This window comes from Ursus maritimus, unplaced genomic scaffold (assembly GCF_017311325.1).
Source record: "Ursus maritimus isolate PB19 unplaced genomic scaffold, ASM1731132v1 scaffold_2, whole genome shotgun sequence".
In the NCBI taxonomy this organism is placed as follows: Eukaryota; Metazoa; Chordata; class Mammalia; order Carnivora; family Ursidae; genus Ursus; species Ursus maritimus.
The window spans coordinates 16,142,691-16,147,796 of record NW_024424452.1 but is presented as its reverse complement, the minus strand read 5'-3'; the positions used below and the strand labels follow the sequence as shown (position 1 = coordinate 16,147,796).

General features: G+C 48.0%; 1 long non-coding RNA gene across 1 annotated transcript; it reads right to left on the bottom strand.

Moving 5' to 3' along the window:
- Positions 1–943: 943 nt before the first annotated feature.
- LOC121103757 lies at positions 944–3,818 on the bottom strand. The gene is made up of 2 exons (XR_005835987.1): positions 2,792–3,818; positions 944–2,646 (listed from the first exon to the last, which is right to left on the bottom strand). It is a non-coding gene; the product is annotated as an uncharacterized LOC121103757 (long non-coding RNA).
- Positions 3,819–5,106: the final 1,288 nt, after the last annotated feature.

Below are 5,106 nucleotides of genomic sequence, written 5' to 3'. Positions count from 1 at the left end.
CAGCCTCTAACCCCCCTTACTCTGACCACATCATTTCCTCTTCTTTTTCCCCGTTTCCCAGTGACTTGTCTTTGCTTCTCCTTTTCTCTTCTGTCTCTGTTTCACAGAACTTAAATACAAATTAAGTACTCTGTTCTTCTCATTCCAGCTAAGTCACTTACCAGCAGTGGGAGTTAGAGCAAGAACAAGACTTTGGCTCTCCCAGGGGTTTTGCCAATGTCTGTACATGAGCCAAGCCAGTGTTCCTTCCCCTTCCCTTCACTGTTGCCCTAGGGTTTTCCTCATCCACCAGGTACACGTTTGCTGTGTTCCCTAACATTCCTCTACTTATTTCCTAAAGCCTTTTACTCAACCTAAACAAATCCCTGTTGTATCCAAAATTTGCCCTAATTCAAGTTGGTTTGCCTTCTAGAAAGGCTGCTTCTGCCTTGTTCTGAGGCAGCCTTCTGATTTATACAACTATTGAGCAGATCCCAGGGTAGATCTGGGCTGAACACTTGGTCCATTAACTTCAAATCTGTGCCAACTCCCTTTCCACATACCCATCCACCCCACTTACCCACCCATCTACTCATCTTTCCATTTACCCAGTCACCTGCTCTCCTGTCCACACACAAACTCATCTACCCTCTTTTTAAAAGAAGATTTTATTTATTTATTTGACAGAGAGAGCACAAGCAGAGGGAGTGGCAGAGGGAGAGGCAGAAGCAGGCCCCTCCGCTGAGCAGGGATCCTGACATGGGGCTCGATCCCAGGACCCCGAGACCATGACCTGAGCCGAAGGCAGATGCCCAACCGACTGAGCCACCAGGAGCCCCCCCACCTACCCTCTGATCACACTCATTCATCCACATACCCAACAGACACGCTTGAGCCCTGGTTTGTATCTACTCCAGTGCTAATGGCCATCCTTGGAGAGACAAAGAGAAATGAGAGTCTGCTCTCAATGACCTCTCACTGAGAGGGTATGGCCTTTTATTCTTCACTAAGGAGGACTGATTGTTGATTTCCCCCCTTGCAACAACTACAGCAACGAACAGCAGCCAAGGCGGTTTCCCAAGCACGTAGCTGAGCTGCAATAGTGACCGAGACCAGACTGTTGAATCTTCTGTACAAAAAGACCTGTTCCCTTGCCTGGGATTAGCTCTGCCGTTCTACCAAGTATTGCCTGGGTGCTTCCTGTGTGTCAGGTGTTGTGCTGAGTGCTGGGGGTAGACGGGCCAGAAGGACACGGTCCCTATATTGAAGTCTGTAGTCCCTACCTCAATCCCTGGTGTATCAAGGCATTCCCCCCCCCCCAGCATCTCCTTCTGAGACTCATCAAAGCGGAGTTAATCACTTCCTCTCTGAGCCATTCAAGTCATTCTGCTGTCTAGTAAAACTTGTAATTTGCATGCATGAAAATATCATCTCCCTTGTAGGGCATGATCTCCTTGAGGGCCAGCACCAGTTCCTGCTTGTCTTGCTTCCCCAGCAGCTAGCCCACAGCCTGGGTCACGTGAACAGCTCCTCTGGGTGGGATAAATGGTTCAGTGAACAACGCTGCCCCAGCAGCAGGTGGGGCAGAGAGGAGGAAGTAAGATCGTTAGCAGTGGTCAAGATTCCGGTGCCTTGAAATCTGTCTTTATCTTGTACTAGCTGGGCAACTTGAGACAAATGACTCAACTTCTCTGTGCCTCAATTTTGCATCTGTAAAATGGGGGTAGTAGCAATGCCCCACCGGCATAGGACTGCTGTGAAGATTCGGTGAGCTAACAGACATAAAGTGTACAATGATATGTTAGTATTACCTCAGCCTTTTTGTTCTGCCACCGGGATGTTATTACCCTACGCCTGCTTCTCCTGTCCATGTCCCAAGCTAAAATCCTCCAGCATTCTCAAATCATCCATCATAACAGAAGCCCACGCCTAGAGCTCTGGGAGTTCAGGGGGAACCAGTTGCTTTTGGAGGACAGCCTCTTCCTGAGAAACTGAGTATGCATGTGTGTTTCTACACTAGAGAATTATAATAAATTCTGTTTTGAGAAAATCTGGTGATGAGGTGGCCAATGTCCTTCAAGGACAGAGAAGTGAGACAGATTTCATGTAGTAAGAGGAAGGGCAGAAACTCTAGGGAAAATCCATTCAGGCCCCAGGGGTAAGGGTGGGGTGGAAATGGACTGAAAAATACAAGGGTTTCCACCCACCAGATTTCTGTTCTCTTTCTGTGGAAAAGAAACATGGGAGACAGACCCAAGATTATTCATTGCTACTTAGCTCAGGCAAATCAGACCTGAATTAAAGCAGCTTCTGCCCTTGTTTCTCCACTAGCACTCCCCCGCCCCAAGTATGTGACAGATCAGATGCAGCCCCTCCTGCGCCACCGCCCTTCCAGAATCTTCTTCAGTCAGCACCTCTAGGCTCAGGGACAGCAGAAACTTATTGAAGGAGGAATGCCAGAAGTGGGAAAGGCTGGCTGCCCTCCAAACTTCCCCAGACCCTCCCCCTCTGAACACCCTAGGGGTTCCAGATGGACAGAGCTGGATGTGACTGACTCATGGTCCCACTGGGCTGAGGAGATTGGGGAAGTTGGGTGTCCACTCCTTCTTGCTTATATTATCTCCCTCAGCTGTCATCCTTTTTCTGGAAGTGTCACATCATGATTCACTGAAATGAAAAGGGGCTGTGAGTTTTAGTTCCTGGCTGGACCCTCACTGCTCACAACTGTAAAATGGTTGGGTCGAAATAAAGACACATCCTGTTCTACACTTTTATGGTTTAAGTTATCTTTGCTAAAGGTGAGCGGTCTTACCTTGCTTGGCTTTTCTCTCAAGTATCATGGAAGTGTGTTGGGCAGCTTGAAAGAAGAAATGAAGTCTTGTTTGTCCAATATTCTTGTCTCGTGTACTCTCACCTGCCAAAAGTAGAACCCAAGGCCGAGGAAAGGAAGCAATGGAAAGGTCGGGATTCAGGGCACCTTTGACGGCTGGGGTCCTCTCTGGTACTCACCCTGTCTGTGAGCTCTGAGTCTCACAGACATCTTCTGGCTTGAGTCATTTCTGGTTTGTCTTTTATTCTCTTCAGAATCTGTTTCTTCTCCTTTCTTTTTCTTAGGTTTCTCTGTCACCATTTCCTTCTCCCTCAAATTTTCTTCATCTCCAAGAATTCCAGGGCTCTTCTCCGGCCATATTGTATCTGAGGTCTCTTCAGGGCTGCTTATCTCCAGGTGACATTGATGTCCACTTTCCTCATTCCCAGATCCTCTCCCATTACTCTGGCACAGCTGACTCCACGCTCCCTGGGAGCCTCTGTTGTCAGAACTGGGGACTTCCTCATTTCTTACCTCATTAGCCTCTGGCAGCTTGTGACGCTGTTTACAGTCCTCTCCAAGCAGCCCTTCCATGATGCCTTTTTTTTTTCTTCTGGGCTTCTTTCTCCCTCTTTGAGGACTCCTTCCTTCTCAATATGGTTTCGCTGTTGCTCTGCTGCCGGCACTGGCTTTCTCCCCCTCCTCTGCCCATCTTTTCTCTTCCCTCTTTACACTCCCATCAGGATCTCACCCAGCACCTCTGATGGATTCAAAACTCATCTCCAACCCAGACTTTTCTCCTGAGACCTAGCCCCGTTCATTCAACCCTCCTCTAGGACATCTTCTCTCAGAAAGCCTTCAGTCTCCTCTTTCCTAACACGATAATCATCACAGTGTAGTATTGATAATAGCCAATAACAGAAGCTTTTATACATTCTTCTCGGCATTTCACATTTACTAACTCAACCTTCCTGGCAATAATAGGAGGTCTGTACTTTTTAATTTTTTTTTGAAGATTTTAAGTAATCTCTTTTTTTTTCATCGTGAATCTGAGGGTTAATATTTATTTATTTATTTATTTATTTATTTATTTATTTATTTATTTATTATGTTCAGTTAGCCACTGTATATCATATTACGTCGTTAGTTTTTGATGTAGTGTCTAAACCAACGTGGGGCTCAAACTCACAACCCCAAGATCAGGAGTCATGTGCTCCACTGACTAAGCCAGCCAGGCGTTCGGGTTCGTGTGTACTTTTATGACCACCCCCATTTGGTAGATGAGGAAACTGGAGCCCAGAGAGGCTGAAAGACTCCAAGCTCTTAAACACTAAATTTCGGTTTTCTAAAAACCAAAGTTACCCTAGCTCACTGCCCCTCCCTTCCTACAAGTATGCTCAGGAGCCATCACCACTGTCTTCCTCGTAGGGACCAGTCAGCTTCCAGCTCCCCCCACCGGGCCCCAATACCTCCCTCCTAACCGATCTGTCTCCAGCTATTTCCCCATGAAACCCGATCCACACAGCCCCTCTTTCTAGCTTTCTTTTTTTTTTTTTTAAAGATTTTATTTATTTATTTGACAGAGATAGAGACAGCCAGCGAGAGAGGGAACACAAGCAGGGGGAGTGGGAGAGGAAGAAGCAGGCTCCCAGCGGAGGAGCCTGATGTGGGGCTCGATCCCAGGACCCTGGGATCACGCCCTGAGCCGAAGGCAGACGCTTAACCGCTGTGCCACCCAGGCGCCCCAGAAGGTACCTCTTAACCTTGAAACTTGAGTTCGCCCGGGGAGGGAAAACTGGCAGATGCCAGGGTAAAGTGAGGATCCTAATTTAGACGCTGAAGGGAACCCTCCCCTTCGGACTTGGAAACCTCTGGGCTAGGAGTCAAGCATCCCGATCTTAGGAGAAGAACAGGGTGAGTATTCAGTCATTTACTGAACATGCTAATTGGAGGCTGATGCCGGACCTCTCTATTAACAAAAAGAACACAAACACAAGCGTGGGGTCTGTAGAGAAGGCAAATGTGCAAACAGCAGGTTGTTGCTACAAAATTAGAAGCCACTGGCCGCAGAGTAGCTTACCCAAGTTAGAAGGGCGTGGATTTCCGGAAAGTCTTCCTGGAGGGGCCCTTGAGCTGAGTGTTGAAGGCAACTGACTATGGGGGGAGCATATTTCAAAAGGGGTAACCAAATGTAGAAGAGGCATGAGAGTAGGGGGCCTCTTGGGAAACCGGTGATAGGAAACCAGAGAGTGGGAGGTAGGAAGTGGCAAGAAATGAGGTCAATACCACGGGGGAGCGGGGGGGGGGGGGGGGGGGGG